General features: G+C 45.1%; 1 long non-coding RNA gene across 1 annotated transcript in view; it reads left to right on the top strand.

Moving 5' to 3' along the window:
• The window catches only part of LOC128339767 (uncharacterized), a 51,485-nt gene that overhangs the window by 13,266 nt on the left and 13,996 nt on the right, over nucleotides 1-24,223 (top strand). Inside the window, exons 2-3 of the long non-coding RNA XR_008313205.1 lie at nucleotides 645-724; nucleotides 7,836-8,011. This is a non-coding gene — a long non-coding RNA (uncharacterized LOC128339767). The remainder of the gene's footprint in view (nucleotides 1-644; nucleotides 725-7,835; nucleotides 8,012-24,223) is intronic.

Raw genomic sequence — 24,223 nt, 5'->3', positions numbered from 1 at the left:
TGTCAATCATTAACCAGCTTCAAAGCTGAGATAGCTACATCTCTGTTATGTGTTTGAGTTCACTCAGGGTCAGGCATCCTGTGGAAAGCTAAATGGAGGATAGGGATAACATGTGTTCTGATTTCCTATTGTCAATTTTTCTAAACTCAGCTGGCTTCAAGAAAGGTGAAATCATTCGCGCACTTAAAAAAAAAAAAAGAATGCCACCAAAATTTGGTTGAGATTCCTGCAGAGAGTTCCTACTCAAAATTTGCTGCTTCTCAGCTGGAAGTCAAGTGAGTGAAAAATTGCAATACAGCAAAGGTAAATATAATATTTTTTCAATACCCTGTATAAACAAATTTCACACAGAGAAAGACTGTGTTATTTCAAAAATATGATTGAGACACTGAAGGGACACCCTTTTCATCAAATCACTGTTTAGCCTGTGTTACTATCTTCTAGTGGTGCCATCTTTTTGAATGCCTCAAGGCAAAGATTCTTTTTTTTTCTTTATATGAGCAAATTTATCAGTAAGTTAAGGATCCCCCCCCCTTCATATGAACAAATTAGTCAATCAGTTTGTCTAACATCATTTTTCTCCTTGGAAGGGGGGCGGGGAGTGTACTGAGAAATCTATTGACCTGTACGCATTTCCTGATCAGATGCGCATCACTGCCTGCGGTAGCAATTCAGAATAGCTGTGAAAATGAGAGGATCACTGTGAAGACATTGTGTGATGGAGGTATGTGAGAAATTATTTTCATTGTTAAATTCCATCTATCTTTCATCACTGAACTCAAGGTGGCATATATGGAGTTCCCTGGCCATGCTGAGAAGATATAAACCTGCTTAGCTTCGACCTAATGAATGTATCATATGCCTTCAAATCAGATCCTCTTACCATTTCTTGTTACCACAGATTTTCCCAGATGACCTGGAATTATGGGAGCGAGGTGTTCTGTGGGGTGGGGTGGGGGAGTCACCCACCAAAAGGAATTCTGCTACCCTCTTTAAACATTAAACATGTGGAGGGAAGGATTGACAAGAAAAAGACTGCTGCTCTGCCAAGCTATATAGGTAATTCCCCTATACCCTATGAAAATGAATTTACTATCCAAAGGAAATGAATGACATATATGCCATTTTATTTTATTTGGCTCATCTCTTCTTTTGTAAATGAGAGGGAATACCCTAAGGTACATTAAAAAAATACTTATATTGTGTTTTGGATTGCTCCCTTTTCAGGGGTTCCTATTGATTTTTGAAACCAAAGACATTCTTCTAAATAAGGGTGAAAATGTAGATGAATATGATTTGTTCAGTGGTGGATGGTAGGGATGTGCACAAAACCAGTCAGGCTGGTTTGGTTCAAATCCGGGCCAGATTTGAACCAACTCCACCCAGCTCGGTTTTGGCACTGGTCAAACCGGACCCAGACCAGTTTGGTCACTAAACCAGCTCGAACTGGCTCAGAGTTCCACTGGTAAAGGGGAATACGGTGAGGATTCCCTTTTACCAGTAAAGGAGTAGGGGCGGGGTCTTAAGTAATGTAGTACTTAAAGTGCAAGCCGTGGCAGCGCCTCCTCCCTCAGAGTATCCCGGGCCAGTGGTGGTGGCAGCACCTCCCTTCCCCAGAGTATCCCGGGCCAGTGGTGGAACAGTTCAGGCCTTTGTTGGCCCAGTTCAGGCCTCTGTGCATGTGTGGAGGCCATTTTAGTGTTCTCTGTGCAAATTGCATGGTGATGCAAATGACCTCTGTGCATGTGTGAAAGTCACTAAAATGGCCCCTACATGTGCACAGAGACCTGAACTGGGCCAACGAAGGCCTGAACTGGGCTGCCACCAGCCCAAGCTGTTCTGGGGCAGGGCTGGGCTGGGTTCCACCACCCATACCCACCCTGTGGCTGTCATTACAGCTGCAGCTCAGAGGCGTAATGAGGGTGGGGCAGGCAGGGCACGTGCCCTGGGTGCCATTGCAGGGAGGGCACAAACTGCTTGCCATGCCCCGTCCCTGCCCTAACTGAGGTCCAGAGAGGCGCCCGCCCCCCAGCGAGCACTTCTGAAAGTGTCTATTCCCCTTTCTCTTCCTCCAGAGAGGGAGAGAAAGGAAGAATAGATGCTTTCAGCCAGCAAGCTCTGACTGAAATGACTCCAAAGAGCTTGTTCACGCTCTTCGGAGCTCAAGGCCACGCCCTCTTTGCATGTGGTGTCAAAGGGGGCGTGGCCTCAAGCTCCAAAGAGCCAGAGCAAGGAGCTTGAGGCCCCTCCCCTTTGTATGTGACATCTAAGGGGGCATGGCCTCAAGCTCCGAGGAGCCTGAGCAAGCTCTTCAGAGTCATTTGAGGGCTTGCTTTCAGGCAGCAAACACTGGCAAGTGTTGGGGAAGAGGAATCCTAGTAACCTGGGCGGGGTTGCTTGTTCCCATTTGCAAGCACTGCGGCTGCCTGCCCTGCTGTCTCCTCTTATGTTCTTGCTGCAAGTCCTGACCCACCCCAGAGTCCAAAGTAAGTAAATTGTCTGTGCCGCGCCTGCTCTCAAGTAGTCTCAAAGAAATTATATCTGATTGGTGCTTTCTCAGGCTGATGCTTCCCCGCTGCCCCCGCGGAGGATGTTTGTTTCTTTTTTAAAATGTATACAATAAAAGAAATGTAAGAGAACTGCAACAAACTAGTTTTTCAGGAGAGGCTGAAAGGGTTAAATGAACAGAGAGTTTGTGCCTAGAGAGGTCCAGAAATGTGAATGCTCTCCAGGTTCCATCCTGTCCCGCCTCCTTTTTGTTAAAAAAAAAAAAACAACACTTGTGTTTGCATGATTTTCCAACCTGTGAGCAGTTGTGGCTTGCAGTTTGCAAGGCAGGAGGTTTTTCAATGGAAATCCTGCGAAAAGAGGGTGAGTTCAAGGAAGAGAAAGGAAGCCTTGACTGTATAGAAGAAGGGAAAACCCATTGCTGGTGGGGAAAAGGAACAGGGCTGCAGATCAAGTGCTCAGCTGCAAAGGAGGAGAGAGTGCCTTCCTTTTAGTTGTATATGGAAGAAGGGAATTTTGGTAGGTGCAGCTTTTAAACTGAGAAAGCTGATTTACATTTACATTTTTATGAACTCAAAATTCTCTACATCCAACACATTGTACTAAATAGCCATTTAGCTCTAAAAATACAAGATGTTTGCAATTGATGTAAACATTTGCTTCCCTCAAACTGCCAAAAATTTATATTCAGTGAAACAGAATTAAAATTAACTAATTTCCTTTGCTGAATTAGATATTATTCTGAACTTCATATGATTTTAAAAATAATTGAAATGTAAATAGTCATTCAGCTAAATAAGGCCAGCTTTACATTTATATTAATGTAATTTCATTTCAAAGGAGCAGGTTAAAATTAATCTAGATTCAAATTTTGTGTGTTCAATATTAATCCAAGCAAATTGATCTAGATTTAGATTTTGAAACATAAATAACACACCTAGCTTGCTTCCACTAAGAGTAAAATTCAGTAGAAAGTTATCCATAAACATAGGAGATATTCCAGTAGAACATGACCCTATTCTAGTCATAGGGAAAAGAACTGGGTGTGTGGGGCTCTGCTTCTTAAACACTGTACTTTGCTTATCCTTTAATTAAATATATGTATATCATAAAGTGAAATGACTTTTAGAGACAGGAATTTCCTTGCAAATATGACACTTCCTTGCATATAGAACAACATATAAAAGACCTTGCTGTTGCCCAGGGTCTCTGATGCACTTCCTGATTTATTGAATCCATCTTTATGCTTACATTGTCTGTGTTTCTTGGTAAATGGAACATCATTTTATTTTATTTATTTAACATATTTTATACAACCCAAAACTTATGTCTCTGGGAGGTTTACAACAAGATAAAAACAAATATTTTATTTATTTAACATATTTTTATACTGCCCAAATTCTTTTGCCAAATTCTTGTCCATTGCCTATCACCCAGAACTAGTTAATATGAAGGAAAATTTCCTGTGGGGATGTCATTTTTGTAAGAAACTGTGTGGAACAGATACATCTGTATTGATCACTACACATGGGTTTCTGCACAACATGCACAGAAGAAACTTCCATGTAGAAAATGTGTCTCTTGTAAATTGACCCTGAATTTTCCATCCTTGACTGGGATATCTGAGAGTTAGAGTCAATAATAAAAGAACAGCACACTGCTTGTGACAGGAAGGGGCAAATTACAATGATTTCTTAGTCTGGCAAGGGCTGGTTTTGGCCCTGGCAGAACTTGGCTGTCTGCTCCTGCTGCAAATTTCTCTGTCTAGTGTGGCAAACTAATGTATCCTCCTCCCTCCTGGTGCCAAAGTAAGCACTAGTGTGGTGAATGCACATATACCCCATCATGAGCCAACTGTCATCACAAGACAAAGGTTGTCAGGAATTTGGGCAGGTGAACCTTTAGGACAAAGTCATGGTTTTTAAAAAGCATAAGATGAGACAGAAAATGACACTGGAATCCTCACATAACTCCTGACTGTTGTTCTAAGTCTTTAATAAAAATGGCTCACGTTTTCAGGTTTTGATCAACAACCATGTTTAGATGGTACAGTGTTCCTTTTAACAGGGATTTCCAGATGTTGTTGACTACAAGTCCCATCATCCCTGATTGGACAGGGGCGCAATTTCAGTGCTTGCCCTAGGCGCTATTTCCCCTAGATACACCTCTGCTGCAGCTTGCACTATAAGTAATAAATTACTCCCCTCTGACACCCTCTAGGTTTAGGGAAGCCCCTGCCCCTTTACTGGGAAAAGGGAATCCTCACTGGATTCCCCTTTACCCATAGAGCTCCAAGCTACCTCAGTTTGAACTGGGCCTAGTTTGGTTCAAACTTGGACCAGCCGAGGCCGGTCTGGTTTGACCCCAAACCAACAGAGAGCCAAGCTAGAACCAAGCCAGCTTGCATACCCCTATACCCACCCAGGCTGGGTGGGGGTGGCAGGTGGAGAAATACAAGCTATAGATTAGGATCATTTGCACACACACCCCTCACCTAGTTCCAGCTCTGTGTCTGTCTCCCACCTTGACCCGCTACAGCATTAACCTCAGTCACTAAGCCTGTGCAGCACCAGAAATCTTGGATCAATGCTAGTTTGATACTCTCCAAGCTGCAGGCCTGGGTTTGTTCTGATATTACTATTGGAAGTAAAAGGATTTTCAATAGGACAGCAATGATTTTGGTCAGAATTCTGACTATCAGGACTCCCTGCTATCATATTGGAAATCCTTCTGATAATGCCCAATAGCGGGCATATCGGTCCAATATTGCTATTGGACCAATAGGATTGCACAGCCATACAAGGCATGTGGACTGATATTCTTCAGGTTGGGAAATGCATGAATACACCCCTACCTGGCAAATACTGGCCCAGCTCTGTAGCAGGGCAAGGCAGGAGACACAGAGGCAGCCAGACCTGGACTTTACTTATATATTCAGTGAATATCAGGAAATAAATTACTAACTCTTCAAAAGTTGCTGATTCAAAAGTTTTGACATTTTAGCATGTGAGCACAATTTTTAGCAGCCTTTGTACAGTATTCAGCTGTTTGTTCCTTCTGTTTTATTATAAATCATGGGTAACTTACAGAAGTGCAGGAAGTATTACCGGTTGATAAAATACAGTAACGTAATGGGTTGATAAATAAATGAACAATTGAATATGAATAACTAGAACTACGGAAGAGATGTAATGCTTGTTGTGGCTTGTGATTATTTGGCAAAGCGCCAAGGAAGCTACCACTACAGTTACAGAGTGCAGAGTTTAGTTGTTGCAGCTATTTAAGGAGCACGCATGGGGATCACTATGGAGTCTAAACTAAATTGATTTATTGGTGAAGTACATTTGAAATAGGAAAGATCTATTCTATCAGCTACATAATGAATAGGGAGAGAGAGAGAGAGAGATTTCCATCTTCTCTCTAGGAGGAAAGGAAGAGGACTGACTCACTAAAGGAAGTCTCTGAGGAGTCAAGGCAGGGGTCATAGAGTAGAGACAAGCAGGAACAGGTAAGGAGACGCTCACTACCTCCCTCTACTCCGAATGTCCCTAGTGGTCATTAAGATAGTTGGGGCAAAAGGTCGATGCATTGGAACTCCATCTCCAACAATGCTTGCATGTACTTTCATAAAAGGTTTACTGTAGCTGCTCTTCATCCTGGCACCCAACATAGTGTCAGGGTTGGTGGAGTTATATCTCTCCTGTCAGGAGACACAGGAGATGTCCATAGGTCCTAGTCACATGTGTGCATGGCTGATCATCTTGAGCCAGGGTGGCTTCTTTAAAAGCTGACCTCAACCCCACGCCCCCCATTTGAAGCATTGCAGTTTTTAGTTCAGGATCCACCCTTCCATTCTAGCATCAGAATTAGTTCCCCCACGCCCCACTCACCTGTGTCGTAAACCTGTCAAGCTAGTCTCAAGTTATATGATGCCCAGGAGGCTGCCAGCACTGGCGTTTAGCCTATCAGCTGGTGAAGCAGAGAGTAGACAGAGAGACAAAGTAGGTTATCAGGAAAAGCAGTACAAGCAATCCCACAGCAGAGCCAGTTCCAGTCGTAACGATATCTAAGCTGGTCGACCAAGTCCAAATTGAGTGCCACAAGTAGAGTACAAACGGTCCAGGGTCAGTGCACGAGCAAAGCAAGCAGGAACACAGCTGGGTAGTACAACAAACACAATGCCGCTTCCAGCACTGCGACTGTGATGTGGTGGTCTTAAATAAGTGGAAACCATGTGCTTTCAATTATTGATCTCTGACTCAGCAGTTCTCCTTGTTAGCCAAGTAGTTCTGCCCATACATCTCCTAATCTCCTCCTGTCTCTTTGACTGGCGCCTCTCTACAGCTGAGATGGGCTGCGTCTCCTCCACAGGAGCTGTCATACTAGGCTCCGTCTCTTTCTTAATGTCCCGTGAATCATCCCCGCTTGCCTCGGCAACTTCTTGCCTTTGAAGCTGCTGCACTCCCTCCTCCACTGTTGCACTGCCTGTTTCCTCCTCATCTTTGGAGTCCAATAGCATGCCCATGACAACCTGATTGTTATCTGGTGGGGATTTTTTCACTTCACTTTCACAGATCCTCCATTCCATCAGACCCTCAGTTCCACATAATGTGAAAATGGACTCATTGTCTTCTCTGTCTTCAACACATCTTCAGACTGTGTTGGTACTGTGGTGGCTAGCAAAGTGTAGGCCCTAGTCACACTGACAATGAGTGCAGGTATCACGAATTAGATTTAATCTGCTACTGCAGAACCGGTAAAATGAATTGTAGTGAAATTGTAGTGAAATTGTGAGGCCTGCAGAAGTCTGGGAATGGAACCCCTTTGTGGAGTTGCTCACCTCACTCACTCAGGACTTTGGGGCTTAAATAATGGTGACTTGGCCAAATCTCACTTTGTACTTTGTGGCACTGTACTTTGTGGCACTGAAGAGGTCTGGGCAGACACATGACTGCTACTGGCCTCCAAACTGGGTTTGATCACCTGAATCACCTGTTGCAGCTGGCTCCATCTGAGGTGTCTATCCATACCTGATTTCAGTTGATACACTGCAGATGGTTTATAGTTAGTTAAGATGTGACTAAGTTTCAGCCTATTGCACATGTCTTCTCTCAATGGCCTTATTTGCACATAATGGGAATTTTCAGGAGGAACCTGTGGTTGACTTTCTTATGTGTCTGAATTTGTGAAACCCCGGTCCCATCAGAAAAGCAACCTGAGGTTTCCCTTCTCAAACTCAAATTGGAACCCTCAATCTTGTAATGAGTTTCACTGCTCCTACCTGAGGTTTGAAGGCTGGTGGGATACATCTGAATTCTGATTTTCAGGCTGCGCTCACTGTAACCGGAGTTGAGGGAAGAAGCCTCTCCCCGTCTCCAGCTGAGATTGGCTGTCAGGGCCATCCTTCATGCAAGAAAGAAGCCTGCAGAGTCAGTTCCTCCTCCTCTCTCCAGTCTCCCTGTCTGCAGTTCGATTCCTGTCCATTTCATCTGAATGTAGACAAGTAAGTGCAGGGGGAGAGGGCAGAGCTGCAGGTCCATCAGACCCTCAGTTCCACATAATGAGAAAATGGACTCAGTCTCTTCTCTGTTATCAGGGTCTAGGTGCGATTGCTGCTGCAGCTCCCACTGCAACAGAGACAAATCATTTTGCTACAGCTTACCTTTTCTGCAACAGTAGCTGCTGTAAGGTAAAGGTAAAGTTCTGCCATCAAATCAACCACAGAGCCATGTGGTTGTCTTTGGTAGAATACAGGAGGGTTTTACCATTGCTATCTCCTGCACAGTATGAGATGATGCCTTTCAGCATCTTTCTATATCGCTGCTGCCTGATATAGGTGTTTCCCATAGTCTGGGAAGCATACCAGTGGGGATTTATGGCATATCTTTTTAAGTGTTGGTTCCATGTTCAGCTCTTGTGCACCTGCAAGTTTAGTTTATTTGGATCACAGCCATATTACAAAATTCAGAAAATATATTTCATTTACAGTTAGCATTTTGCTTTTAGCGTTTTACTTTTAGAGTAGAGGGTTTAAAAACAACAACAGTACTCATATTTAGGAATCCTGGCAGGAACGTTTAAATTGTTCCTAATTTTATTCCATATTTTCTTCTGAAAAGGTAATTACATTTCAGTGTGTTAATACATATTTAATTGCTTTCTTTCTTTCTTTCTTTTTGGTAGAAAAGGAATAATCATGAATAGTATTGTCCCCCAGATGTGTACTTCCAGTTTTTAAATAAGAGAATTTTTTTACAACCTTAGTCATCTCTACTTTTTGTTTGTCTTTCACCAACACTTTCTATTGACTGAATTTTCCAAATACTTGTAAATATAAATTGGCATCTCCTGAAAATTAATTGAAGAATGTACAACTGCTTGAAACACAACCTTTGGTGTTAAAAATGAAAGAATGTTGTTCACTTGATGTGTCAAAATTAACCATCTCTGATGTTCCCATGAGCCCCCTAGAGAGGTGATACTGGGTGGTCAGACAAAACAACTATTTGTAGATTTGATTGGCACCTGTCAGCTATCTCTCAAGGGAAACTGCAAGCATAAAATGCCACCAGAATAAATCATTAGTGAATGATATATACTTTGGTTTGAACATGGATATAATAATGTCCTATTTTTCCTACAGAGTTGATTAGGGTCCTTAGTTAAAAACTAAAACAAAATGTGTTTTCACTTAAAACTAAAACAGTTTTTTTTAAAAAATAAAATCCAGACAGTGCACTCTGACACAAACACCAGGCATTCATTAGCTGAAAAGAGATAAAGTCATTGTATAGGAAGTCTCCAGCACCTACAAATTATATGTAACCACTCTAGTTTGAAAATACAGAGAGATCCACACAGCATTACATGGCAGATGTAATTTGTAATGTTATTGCTAAAAATGGGAAACAAATGTATCAAATTTTGAATTTTTGGATAGCTTTACCATATAAAGTTTAATAGCTTCTATGTGTGGAGCATGGGAGACATCAAAATATTTTGATGTTCAGAAATTCTTTTTTGATGTAAGGCCTCAGAAAGTATACATCGTAAATTCAAATAAAGATTTTAGATCTGGCTACAGTCTGGAAGATCTTTTTTTAAAATAAATAAATAAATAAATAAAAATAAGATGTTGTGGTTCTTTTAAAATGTTTTATCAAAATAGGTCTAAAATGCAATGGGTCCAGTATGCCAGCATGCTAATGACAGCATAAAGTTGATATAATGTATAATGCTCCTGGACACTCCGAAAACCAAAGTTAACATCAAAATAGTACCATTTTAAATGTATAATTATACAGGAATACCAGTAAATACTCCACAACATCAAATGGCAACTCTCCTGACACACACTAATCAGGGCATTGATTACCAATGTGGTCCACAGTAGCTATCCATAGAAGGGATTAATCAATGTATGACAAAGCCCAAAAGACCCCGTGATGGCACTCTATCCAGTATATCATAATAGGAATGTGCACACAGGTTCGAGTTTGAACTGGTTAGAATTTGAACCAGTTCAGTTTGAAGGTTCGAATTTGAACCAAACCGGGTATTCCATTGGCAATGCCGGTCTGAGTTTGAACCAATTGAGCCTGGTTTGGTTCGAACCAGTTTGAACTGGTTCAAAGGCTTGAGCCTCCATTTTAGGTGCTATTCTCCATTTTGTGTCACTTATTTTGCTTGATTTCATTTGCTCAGCTCTTGCTTCCCAGATTGGCCAGATGACTCTGGCTCTCTGGTAGGCTCTGCAGTAGTGCCACTCCCTGAGAACTGGTACCCTATTGGCCAGGGGGGAGGGCAAAGGTGGGTGTTCCAAAAGGAGGGAGTTTCAAGTTCTATTTAAAGCCAAACTTCTGTCCTTGCAAAATCACTGTTACTGCAGTTCTCCTTGGCTTACTGGATGCTGAATGCTGCTTCTGCTGGTGAGAGTCTGCCTGCAGATTTATGCTGTGTTTGTTCCCTTCAATCCCCCTCTGCCTGTTTTTCTGTCCCCCCCCCCAACACATACACACCCCTCTGCTTTAAACCATTATTTAACCTAATGTGAGTGTGTGTTTCTGCTGCTGGGGTTGTTTTTTCCTGAATGAGTGAGTGACTGTCTATCTCCCCGCTCTCCTGCTCTGGGGGTGGGGGGGCAGGCCCTTTGGCCTGAGATGCCTCTCTGACCCATTTTCCTTACCCCCACTCCCCCCCACCATCTGTGCTGGCTGATGGCTGCTGCTTTAAATTCTGGGCTGAATTGATAAGAGTCCTCAGTAGTTTAGCAGCTGCCAGTTGCTTTATTTTGTTGGGGGGGGGGCGTTCCTTGTTTTCTGTGGAGCAGGTGCTTTTCTTTCTTAACCCTTTTCTTGCTGTGCTTAGCACACCCACCACCTGCTCCAGAGTACTCCAGCAGCACCTCCCCTCTGTCCTCTTTTCTTCCCTTTCCAACCCCCACCTATTCTCCACAACCATTTTTTAAACCAGATTTTTATTTTATTCAGTGATTATTTTAAATTGTTTGGGTGGGTCGGTGGGCAGCTGGAAGGCTGATCGCTCTGCCCTCCCCCAACCTTGGCTGTGCCTGCCTGCTGCCAGACTGCCACTGGTCAGGAAAGCTTTTTTCCCCACTGACTGGTGTGTGGGGCAGAAGATCTTCTGGATGACAAGGGGGTAAGTGGTTTTATTTTGGTGCCGCTTTTGTCCCCTTTAGTTTTCCTTAAATAGGGCCTCCTTTCTTGTTTGGGTGTGGGGAGGTATATTTTCTGTGGTTTTTTTCATTACAGGTTGATTCTTGTTTTCATAGGTTGTTTCTTATTTTCACAGTTTCTCCTCCTTAGTTGCTCCCAATTGTACTGTATTGTTTTGTTGTGGGTGGGTTGTTTTTTTTAAAAAAACTAGGTATTTATGGACAAGGTTTTTTAGACCCCCCCCCCAATTTTTTAAAATATTTGTAAAAAAAAAATAATTAAAAGCCTCTGCAGTTTGGGAATGTTTGAGTGCTATGTGGCGAGCAGAGCTCGCAGCAGGATGGCAGGCAAAGGTGGGAGGGATCCCCAAGCTGGTGTGGGAGGCTGGGGTGGGGGGCAGGAAAGAAGGCATGGGGACCAACAGGTCCCCATTGGTGAGTTCTTTGCACCAGGTGAGGCAGAGGTGAAAAGGCTATCCTATCCGGAGGAGCCTCCTGCCACCAGGCCAGGTCCAGGATGAATGGCTGGTCCATCGGGTGTACCACCAGTGCTGCTGCCCCGTGCAGAGCTTGGTGATGCAGGGAGCTTCCTGCCAGGTAAGCTACTTCCAGTGCAGGGGTAGAGGGCAGGGGCTTGATGGCTGGCAGTGCAAACAGATTTTCCTTCCCTCTTACAACCCCTCCAACGCTCCTCTCACCACTCAGTGTGGGCCCGCCTTGATTATGCTCAGGTTGTAGCAGAGTCCAGATCTGTGTCTTCCCAGTCTGGCTCTGAGGAGGAAAGGAATGCTGCAGAGGTGGAAGCACCCCTTCCTCCAATGGGCCAATCTTCCATGTAGGGTGGAAGAGGGTGGGTGATAACAGTGGTTGACCCGCAGCAGCCCGGCTAGGTCCATTGTCACCCAAAAGGCCCAAGACAGTGTCCAGGACATCAGAGGCCACCCAGAGCAGTGATGTTTGGCGGCATTTTAAGATCCTTCAAGATGCCCCAATCACTGCTCACTGGGTCCACTGCAGGACACAGGTCAGTTGGGGGCCAGGATGCTAAGCATCTGGGGACAACCTCCATATGGTGACACATGCGATGGCATCACCCGGATCTCCTTGACTCCGCTGGCGGCCTGTGACTAGCACTGACAAAGCAGTGCAAAGGCTTCCATGAAGCATGGCATGCTGCTGGTAAAGCAGTGGATGCAGTCCTCGGTCAAGAAGTGTCCCAGACTCCCGGTCATGTGGACCCATGTCTCTTCACCTGCTTCACTGGGGAGATGATGGCCACTGATGAGCAACCTTTTCAGGTGGTTGAGAACTCCAGCTTTCGCCAGATACTCCAGCTGCTAGCGCTCAAACTACACCATCTCCTCAAGGACCACATTCAGCCAGAACGTGGTCCCCGCCCTGTACAGGCAGTGCAAGCAGCTTGTGTCAGCCATGCTGCATGCAGCACCGGCTGGCAACAGTGTGCATTTCACCACTGATCTGGGGAACAGTGTGAGTGGGATGCACACTGTTTTCCTGGCCCTGACTGTCCACTGGGTTTGGAGAGAGAGTGGACCTCCGGTGCTGCATCTGGTTTCAACGCATCCCACAGTGCATTTTGGCACAGGTGGGCCTACTTGCACGTGAAGACTTCGGATGTCAAGCACACCAACGATGAGGTGGCAGCCATACTCGGCTGCCCAATTGAGGAGTGGATAGGCGGGTTGCAACACCTCAGAAGGGGGTTCATTGTGACATACAATGGCTCCAACACAACCAAGGCAGTAGAGTCAGTGTTGGAGTGTGTCAACATCTGCTGCATGGCACACACACTCCACCTGGCTATCCTGGATGCCTTTGGTCTCAAGGAGGCATCCAGGGAACAGGGCCATCCTGTGTAAGGTTCTGTTGCTGTCACAGCATGTGGACAAGGCCCTCAAGATTGCAAGATTGCAGCTCACTTCCATCGGAGTGAGAAGTCCAGGTGACTGCTTCGCGAGCGGCAGTGGGACCATGGGCTTCCTCAACATCTCATTCTCATGTATGTAGATACCTGGTGGAATGCCACTGTCCTCTTATTCCAGCCCTTGATGGAACAGGAGGTGGTCCTTGGTGACCTGCTGAGGAACGAAGCCTTGGGCGTGTGTGACGTATCCAACATGGAGTGGAAGCTCATGTGTGAGATGATGTCAGCACTCAAGCCCTTCCTGTTTGTCATGAAGAGCTTGTGTGGTGACACCATTCATCTGAGTCAGGCCCTGCCAGTGGCTTTCCTCCAAGAGAAGCTTATGGGTGAACTCCGGACCTTGCTGACCATGCTAGAGGAGCATGCTCTGGTGGGAAGGCTGAGGACCGGGGTTGTCGTCAGGTTGGTCAATGAGTTGCATGACAAGAGAGGAGTATGTCCTGTCTTGTCTCTGTGACCAGACCGCTAAGGGCAATGTCATTTTTGTGGATGAATTGCCAAGATGGAGGGGCCTATTGGTCGATACAGTTTGGGAGAAGGAGGTCATTAGGACCTGCAGAGACCAGGAGGGAAGTGATGGTGCACCCCCTAAGCGTACACAACCCACATCCAGCAGCAGCAGTGCAGCTGACCATTCTGCTCCCAACCCTTCTTCATCCAAGTCTAGCAGCGTGGCATCAAGCAGTGGCATCAATGCCACAGGCAGTTCCTCCCACTAAATTAGCCCAGTGGTTTAAGCAGGTGTGCCTCGGTGTCTTGACCAGTTTGTGGGAGGCTCAGCTTACCAGGCTTGCCAGTGCTGCACAATGCATTTCCCAGTACTTGGAGGAGCCTGTGAAGGAAGACCCTAAGATGGACCACATGCAGTTCTGGGCAACCCACCACCAAGTCTGGCTGGACGTGGAGGTGGTTGCTGCACGCCTAGTCTCCTGCCCGCCAACGAGCATCTGAGCGAGCGGGTGCTTTCACCTGCTGGCAACATGGTAACAACCCCCTGGCTTGATTGAGTAGCTATTTTTCCTCAAAGTTAACCTCCCCCTTCTGGGCTACCCCAAGCTGGTGGTTGAGCTGAGTGAGTGATTGGCCCATGGTTGACATGGTGCCAGTCACCTGCCCGCAGCAGCTTCTGCTAATTCCTCCCCTCCCCCTTCCTCCTTCAGCCATGCCATGTTGCAGCGTGCCCACTAATGCTGTGACTTGGCAACTGGATATACAACACCAGTAGTGCAACCCGATGCCAAACTAGCCCCTGGTTCAACCTGACCACAGCACTCGGGGGGGTGTGGGCACACACACATACACTAAGCAGTTTTTGCTAGTGTGGCACTGTGTAGATTTGTAAATATGTTGATGTGTAAATATGTAGATTTGTAAGCATGTAAATTTTTGAATGGGTAAATAAGTGACTTGGCAGAAGGCAGCAGCGGTCCGGGGACTGTAAAAATGTGGATCTGTAAAAATGTAGATTTGTAAGTATGTCAGTTTCTGAATGTGTTCTGTTGTACATAGTTAACTTGTGGGGGAAGGGCAGCGGGACTGCCAAAATGCATATTTGTAAATATTTCAGACTGTGTAAATATGTGCTTGTGTAGATAGAATTGTTTGTGGATGTGTGTGTGAGCGTGTGCTTGAGTGGAGGTTTCTGTTGAGTTTTAGTGGATGTCAGTAGTAGTAGAGGTTTTTTCTTTCCTTTGTGTAGATAGTGTTTTTGGTTTATATAGATAGTTGGTGGTGTCTAATTTTACTGTATAGCTGCTGTTTAGATTGATTTTGTTGGAAGTGAAGGACTTTGTGCTGTCTCTTGTTTCAGACAGTGGAGGACAGACTAGTGAGTCAGAGGGCTAGAGGGTCAAGACATTGGTTATCCCTCCTCTACTGCTCTGACACTATCCCTTTAGAATGTAGATTGCTACTCTCAGGGACTAACTTCCTTCCTTCCTGCTTTGCACTTCCTCTTCCCTTCTCTTCCTGTTCCTTCTGCCTTGCAACATGCAAGCTCCTCTCCCCTGCACCATGTGTGCAGAGATGCAGAATCCATCTGCATCCAGCTAGATGGATAGATTAGAGATCCTAACTCCTCACTTTCCTATCCAGAATGGAGTTCTCTAATAAATACAACTTATATTGATTTGAAACTATGAACTGGCTCCAAGTTACTTTACTCTCAGCATACACGCATGCCAACTAAATTCCGCTGTGTTGTGCCTCTGTGCACTCTGCTATAATGAAAAAGGGATTCTCTTACTAGAGAGAATTCCCAACAGATTTGTATAAATACTTGTGTATATATACAATCTGATCAGGGTAATGTTCCATGGGTGGGGACTCCTGAGATTTCTACATTGTCATGGATGGACCACCATCTGGTTAAGGTTGGACTCACAGTCACTTCCCACCTTTGCAGGGCTGAAGGGCCTATTAGGATGGTCCACCTGAGAAGGTTATTGGATCCAATAGGATTCCAAGAAGCTTTGGAGCGATTTAATGTTGGCTCTGCCGGCAATCCTGTTGATGCTCTGGTGGAGAACTGGAACAGTAAACTCACTGGGACAGTAGACAGGATTGCTCCTAAGCGTCCTCTCCGACCCACTGCAAAATTGGCCCCTTGGTATATGGAAGAACTATGGGGGCTGAGGCAGCAAGGTAGATGACTAGAGTGCAAGTGGAGAAAAACTCAATTCAAATTGGAAAAATTGCAACATAGAGTACATTTGAAGATCTATGCTCAGGCAATACGTGTGGCAAAGAAGAGATTCGTTTCTGCCCATACTGTATCCGCAAGTTCACATCCGGCAGAGTTGTTCAGGGTTTTGAGAGGACTAGTACGTGCCTCTCCTCCTTTGAATCAGAATCTGGAACCATCGATTGCCTGCTGTGACGTGTTGAATTCTTTGTGAGGAAAATCTCTCATATTCGGGCCGACAGACTCAGTCTCCACAATAACTTCATTGTCTGATGTGGAGGTGTCCAGCAACTCCTTATGTGGTTAGGTTGGATCAGTTCCAGTTTGTGACTCCTGAGGACATGGACAAGCTGCTTGGAGCGGTGCGGCCTACTACCTGTTCTCTTGACCTTTGCCTGACATGGCTTATAATAACTAGCAGGGGGGTTGTTGTGGTAGAGATCATAAATGCTTCTCTGAGGGAGGGAAGGATGCCTCCTTGTCTTAAGGAGGCAATTATTAGACCACTTCTAAAGAAGCCTGCCTTGGATCTCTCACAGTTGGGTAACTACAGGCCTGTCTCCAACCTTCCGTGATTGGGCAAGGTAATTGAGAGGGTTGTGGCTTCCCAGCTCCAGGTAATTATCTAGACCCGTATCAGACTGGCTTTTGGGTGGGCTATGGGGTGGAGACTGTCTTGGTAGCCCTGATGGATGATCTCCAATTGGAAATTGACAGAGAAAGTGTGACTCTGTTAGTCCTTTTAGACTTCTCAATGGCTTTCGATAATATTGACCATAGTATCCTTCTGGAGTGTCTTAGGGGGTTGGGTGTGGGGGGCACTGCTTTGCAGTGGTTCCGCTCCTACCTTTTGGGCAGGTTCCAGATGGTGTCCCTTGGAGACTGTTGTTCTACAAAATCTGAACTTTCATATGGTGTCCCTCAGGGCTCCGTATTGTCTCCAATGTTGTATAACATCTACATGAAACCTCTGGGAGAGATGAATCCAGATAAGATGGAGGTACTTACTGAGTGGCGTTGAAACTCTGGAGATGAGTTTGATTTGCCAGTTCTGGATGGGGGCACACTTCCCCAGAAGGAACAAATGCACAGTCTGGTGGTGCTTCTGGATCCAAGCCTCTCCCTGGTGTCCCAGGTTGAGGCAGTGGCCAGAGGTGTCTTTTTCAGCTTCAACTGATACGCTTGCTGCTTCCATTTCTTGAGATAAATGACCTCAAGACAGTGGTACAGATGCTGGTAACCTCCAGACTGGATTACTATAATGCACTCTATGTGGGGCTGCCTTTGTATGTAGTCCGGAAACTACAGCTGGTTCAGAATGCAGCAGCCAGGTTGGTCTCCAGGTCATCTCGGAGTGACTGTATTACTCCTGTATTGAAAGAGCTACACTGGCTGCCAGTAAGTTTCCTGGCAAAATACAAGGTGCTGGTTATAAACTGTAAAGCCCTAAACAGCTTGGATCCTGAGTATTTAAGAGACCGTCTTCTTTGTCATGAACCCCACTGGATATTGAGATCATCAGGAGAGGTCCATCTGCAGTTGCCACTGGCTCATCTGGTGGCTATTCAGGGATGGGCCTTCTCTGTTGCTGCCTCAAGGCTTTTGAACACACTCCCTGCTGAATAAGAGCCTCCCTATCTCTGACAATTAAAAAAAACTTTAAAGACACATTTGTTCACCCAGGCTTTTAATTAAATACCATTTTAATAGTTTTAACATTGTTTTAAAATATTGTTTTAAGGTTTAAATTGTTGTAATGTTAACTTTTTGCTGTCATTTATTTTAACCAATGTTTTAATTTCTTTGTGGTCGTTTATCTGTTAACTTTTTAAAAAAACTTTTCTGCTTTTGTTGTAAAACACCCAGAGACGTAAGTTTTGGGCGATATAAAAATATGTTAAATAAATGAATATGTATTGGTTAAGTGTGTTTATTTACGCCCCACGGCTGTCTTTCTCCTTTCCAATTTAGTTCTGCTGACATGCATGCACACACACCAGTGCATGATGAATAATGCATGCACCAGCCATGATGAATAAGCCGTCTCCTGCCACACCACATCATGTGTGGCCTCCACTGACCTGCCTCTGAGCTGGACTTTCCTATCCCTCTAATTTATTTAGAGCCCCCCTCTCTTTCCCCTCTTCAGAGTCTAGCGAGCAGCATGCACACACACACACAAGACATGCATGCACCACCCATGATGAATAAGCGGTCTCCTGCCACACCACGTCATATGTGGCCTCCTCTGACCTGCCTCTGAGTTGGACTTTCCTATCCCTCTGTTTTTTTTTAAGCACCCCTCAGAGTCTAGCTAGCAGTACATACACACACACACACACACACACACACACACACACACACACACACAGAGAAACATGCATGCACCCTGGTGATGACTATGTGGTCTGGTGCCACCATGTTCCTGGGGCCCTGTGTGGCCTCCAGCAAAAATGTGGTGGACCTGTCACTCTGAGGCACTTTTCCCCACAGGCAAAATGCATGCATTGCACACAAAGAAGTGCAGAAGAACAAGGTGCATGCTTTACTTTAAGTTTTCCTTCAGTGTGGTGGTGTGTTTTTGCCTTGCCCCTCTTTCTTTGCTGTTTGCGTGCCAGGTTGGTTTTACTGCCTTGCACTGTCTTGTTGCTAGGTCTAGCTTGTTTGTGGCTATTTTAGTTGTCTGTGGTTGTTAGTTTGGTTCCCTTGGTTTTGTAGTTGTGCGGGCACAGCAACAGGTCTTTCTCTGTGGTGGTCTTGTGGTCTTCAGCTTGGTGTCTTGAGTTGTGTCACTGTGTGCTGGTGTTGAGGCCTGCTAGGGGCACAAATCCAGGGTGGGTGGTAGGCACCCATGGGTGCCAACTGCCACCCAAACCCCAAAGCAAACGTGCACTCCTGTGATATTAGGTGATTTTTTTAAAAAGGATTTTTTCCAGTTTTTGCATTTCTCCCATAGGGGATGATAGGGATTCAAGGTGCCCCAGCTGGCCCATTATCCCCTCCTGGGCACCCCAAAGTGGGTCTGGAGGCACGGTGGGTTGTGCCACAACTCCCCCTAGGCAGCCCCAAGCTGGCGGGGTTTATGTCCCCCCCCCAGGATTTTTTGATCATTTGTTTCTGGTCTTTTAACAGAGTCTATCTCTATCAGAGTAGCTTCTCTGGTTTGTATATATATGTATGAAAAGTTCTTCATAGGGATTCATTGAGAGTACTCATACAGCAGCAAGTACAAACTGGATTCTTGGTGGCTGTATGAGTTCTCTCAATGAATCCCTATGAAGAACTTCACACACACACACACACACACACACATACACACACACGAAGCTACTCTGAAAACTGAACCTACCCACCCTAGTTCAAATTCGAACCAAACAGGCCAATCCAGTTTTGTGCACATTCCTAGTATTATCCTCATTTTCAAGTCTAAAATATGTATAAGCCTCATTTTCAAGTACTCTGAAGAAGTCAAGCATTATAGTAACTATTAATGCTATTATAGTATATTAATGCTAATGTTACCATGTTACCTTCTCTTTCACTCTCCCATTTCTTATGACCTTCAACAAAGTATCTTAAATGTTTGTTTCTGTATGGCTTTTCTAAGAAATGATGCTATTTAATTCTAGCTCATAGGTGTATCTTTGGGCAATCTTAAAGTCTCAAGTGTTTCCAGCAGAACCTTTCACTATCCATCATCTTTGTAACCAGAAATCCAGTCTGTTAACCCCAGGTACATTTATTCCATCTACTAAAACCCACAGAGATATATTTTTCAATTACCCCTTTTCCTGTCTTTCTTGCTCTGCTCTCGCACTATGAAGACATAAAGCTCAGGGACACAGGCTTTCTATACAAGTATGTAACTTCCTTAATAAACCTTTAGTTTATTCGGACCTTTAATGTCTGTCTCAAGATACTGTTAATGAGATTGGTTCTTCTCGCGCTTGCTCTGCTATAATTGGGGTCATTGAAATCCCTTCCCTACAATACTTTCATCAGTGAGATTTGGTTCTGAATGCAAAAGCATGATTCATCTCCATTGTGCAGACACTGCCCAATAGTTAGTTACTAAGACTGGGTTGCATTTCCAGAGTGTCTGATGCCTTCTTGAACTTCCTTAAGTTCTTATCTCCAGGACCTTATTTGGTGTCATCAGTGAGGTTCATTGCTTCAGACTGCAAGTAACAATAAATATGACTAAATGTTCACTTTTTAAGGGCAAAAAGCCCACAAAACAAAACCCCTTGCACATAGAAAACTAAAATTTTAGGGGAAAGAGAAGACTAGAACCTTTTTCCTATACTCACTGTTTTTCTATGTATAGAAATGGTTCTTCGTGGAGGAGCATGCCATCATATGGGATCCCATCTGCAATCTGAAATGCTACCTCATTGAGAATGAGACTAGAAAAGGGGGCAGGTCTTTCCCCATAAAGAAAGCTTTTCCCATAGAAAAGGGGACAGGTCTCCTGTACCTAGAACAGAAGCACAGAAAGGGAAAGCTCAGCAAGTGATCAGTTATTAGGAGGCTTTCGCACATGGGATGGGATTTTGCACAGCTTGGTCAATCACAAGTCTGCAGATCTGCATTTAGTTACACAGATGAATTATGACATAAGGAATTTATAGCAAAGACTAAAAGAAACTGACTCCACCCTTACTACACTGGAAATGTGGGTATCATGAACTTCTAGATACACCAAATAAATAAATAAATTGCATTTAGAAGGATTACCATGAATCAGATACTGAAGTCGTGTTCTCATGACATATCCACAGTGATTGATTGCATGTGGGGGCGGGGAAACAGAATCATAGCAGCAGACCCCACCCCTTGACCTACATGTCCTCACCTGTGTGCATGGAGTCAACACATGTGTGAAACTGTATATGCACAAGGATATGATTTGGAATGCTAGAAAGGCAGGGTTCCTAATTATAGAGGAAGAACCCCACGACAGAACAGCTGTGCAAACATTCAGATAATGCAGACTGTTGAAACAGACTGCCTTCCTAGCCCACTTCACCCATAGAGACTTCCAGCCAGAACCAGGACACCAGGTCGAGATTGGCTATAGGTGTTGGTGGGATTATCTGGGAAGACCCAGGAAAACTGGATCAGCCAACCAAGTTAAATCTGCATACAAAATGGAGAAAACACCTCACCAAAATTAAAATTCTCAACTAAACATTGCTGCCCTAAACCTAGAAATGATTCCTCCCTTGACTGAACTGAGTTCATTTAGGAAATGCAAAGCCATTTGCCAGAGGTCAAAACAACTTCCTGACTAGGGATGTGCAAACAGGTTTGATGTTAAATGTGTTTGCTGTTGAACCTATTTGGTTCGACCATTCGGGGTCGATCCGAACCATCCCCTGTTCGGTTCGACCCTGGACAGAACACCCCCCTGACTGTTAGGGGGGGCAATTTTTTAATTTTTTTTTTTTAAATTAACTTACACCTTTCGGGGGAGTTGTTGGAGGTAGTGGGGTGTGTTGGTCTGTGGAGGTTCCCCCTTCCCCCCACCGGCCTCCTTTTATGTTGCCACCAGTTGTTCGGCCTGCTCTTCGGCCAGTTTGGACCTTCCCCCTCTGGCACGGTTGCCATTTTAGAGGCTGCCACACTTGTGCAAATTGGCCAGTGGTGGCATAAAGGGAGGCCAGCGGGGGAGGGGGAACCCACCCCCACCACTGCCTCCAACAACTCCCCAAATGGGATAAGTAGTTTTTTAAAAAAAATGTTCACGAACACCCCCCCCCCCCAGACTGGACCAGGGGGGTTAAGGGGTGCCGGACTGAACTGACTTGGTTCTGGTCAGGTCTGTACTTGAACCGGATCAGCCGGGTCCATGCACACCCCACTCCTGACCAATTAGCCTAAGACAGGAGTTTCCCAAGGAAGGGCCAGGCTCCCTAATCTAGAACCAACATTCCCAAAGCAATAGGACCCACCCAGTAATGGAATCTTCATATTAGCATAGGCTTGCCAGAAGAGGATCAGACTATTCCCACGATTCCTGGAAAGCTGGCTAAGGGAGCTTAGCATGCTTTCCAGGGATCGTGGGAACCGCTGGGCTTGCAGGTGAGCCCGGTGCTCCCAAGGCGGCTAGCCCGCTTAATTCTCCCTCCCCTTAAATGAAGTTAGCGGAGCACTCACTCTGTTAACCTCAATTTTTTGCTCGTGTGTCGCTGTGGTACGCTTTTGCATGGGGCATCCTGTAACTTCTGGGGGCCACACGGCCCCTGATCCCTGAAGCCCCTGCTGGCTCCGTGATGCAGCCCCCACTATGCCTGCTCTCCCCACAAGCCCAACAGAAGCTCTCCTCACCAATCATGAGGAGAGCTTCAATATCTTTTGTTTTTGTTTCCTCACATCCTTGTCCCTCTGAAAAGTCTAGTGGCCATATCTAAAGAAATATTCTCAATCTGAGAACAGTCAATTTGTGGTAGAACTACCACATCCCACAACCAATGAGTTAAATGAATTGCCTTGCTAGCCCAGAGACAGAACACCTGTGATTTGCTCCCAAGAGATCTTTGGTTGTGTGGATCTCTGTCTTTCTTGGGTCCAGGGAACAGCTCATATAGTATGTGACACTCACGATCCTCAGCCTAACTGCATGGGGCTTTCCCTTGCAAAGCAGATCTCCAATCATCTTGCTTTCAGCCCATAAGTGCAATGCAGACAGATATGCACCTTTTGCTAACCAATACTTCTGAAGCACTTGTTCTGCATTGTCTCCTTCCCCCATTTCCCCTAAAAACTGAAACTGCAGACACAGACTGGTTGCTTTGTTTCAATAAAGCCTTTTTGGCTGCCACGCAGATTACCTTCCTTCCTTGTCTGTCTTCTGAGAATCCCCTTTTGCTTGCAACCTTTTCTACTTTTTGTCAACAAAGGTGGAATCCTAGGATCTCTTTGACTTGTCCCCGTTTCCTTTCTGTTTTGTCCCACTATTCCATCCATGTAAATCTTTCTATGAGGCATATTTGTCAAAGAACACTGCAAGACCAATGAGAATGACATGCACTTGTCAATTAACCCCAGATTGTGATGAAGGATCCATATTTATGAATAGCTATTATCTTTCTGTGCACAGAGCCAGGAGAGACAGCAACTAGAATTTAGAAAGTTTCCTCTCCTTGTTTTTCACTAACCTTTTCTATCTCTTGCAGCTACTGACTAAAATTTCCCCATTTCCTCTGTTTGCCCAGTTATCAGTAAAGCATACCTCCATCTTGCCTCACACTTCATTCTCCCCTATTGCCGCTGTCTGTCTTCTACAACAACAAGTACACCTTATTATTAAGGTGTATATAAGTACACCTTGATAAGTGTACTTATTAAGTAAACTTAATAAGTACAACTGTCCCAGTGGAAACAGAGCTTAATAAGTACACCTGTCTCAGTGTATACAGAGCTGCAGTTCATTAAGAAATACTATCATTTGCCTAGTCCCACACATCTTGCTAATTTTCCTCCTCCAATTCATGGTCTTCCCCACCAGTTAGTCTTTCTGGTCTTGTCAGGAGCCTGTTTGTCTGGCCTCGAAGTCACAGTCTCTGTCAGCGTCGCTGGAAGGTTCCTGGAATCCTCTTCAGTCTGCAAGAGAAACAAACGAACACTTTACTACAGTATCAAGTTCAGACAGCTTCCCCTGCAAACTCAGTTCGCTCACCAGATTGCACGGTTCCAGAGCAAAAGGGGTGCAAGGTGTTCCCAGGGGAGGCATTGCTGCTAGGTACAGTTGTCAGGACTCAGTCAGGTAGCAGCAGGAAAATAGGAAAAGCCTGAGTCTCTGGAGGCCAACACAAAGCTGGGGTTCCTCTGAGTCTGAGGCTCAGGTGAAGCAGGCTCCAAGAGACGGGTTGTCTTTTAGTGTTTGTCTGCAGCCTTCAGACTTAATTTATAGCCTGGTTTAATTGCTCTCCACCTTCAGCCAGCTGGCACAGATTCAGGGTTTCTCTGGCTTGTTGAACAGCCATCTGCTTCTCCTAAGTTCTTCCACCTGTTGTTGGCATTTCATCAATCTTCTCTCGTGAGGAGGCAGTGGAGGAGTTTCGCCATTTACCTCAGTGTTCTGCTATCTCTGTCTCTGCTGCCTCTGAAGCTTTGACAAGACCTGCTTCAGGTATCTCCTGTGGGCTGAATGCTGGGCTCTGCCTTCTGCCTTCAGGTATCCCTGCAGCTGCTGGAGGACTGCCAGCTTCCTCTACCTTCTCGCTATCTGAGGACGGGGGCATGACAGGTCTTTTCCCCCCAATCACTATCCTTCTTCTGGTTTCCTTCAGAATTGTCTGTTCTAACATTTTCCTTTCCCATAATTCCTATGATTGTCAGCCATTTTAGGCATTACTAAAATTTACCACTTGATTACCTATCTCCCAGAAATCATTGGATTTCTAATGCA

Source organism: Hemicordylus capensis, chromosome 1, assembly GCF_027244095.1.
Source record: "Hemicordylus capensis ecotype Gifberg chromosome 1, rHemCap1.1.pri, whole genome shotgun sequence".
NCBI classification, from domain to species: Eukaryota; Metazoa; Chordata; class Lepidosauria; order Squamata; family Cordylidae; genus Hemicordylus; species Hemicordylus capensis.
The sequence above is the reverse complement of the archived record's forward strand: the minus strand, read 5'-3'. Positions and strand labels throughout refer to the sequence as shown.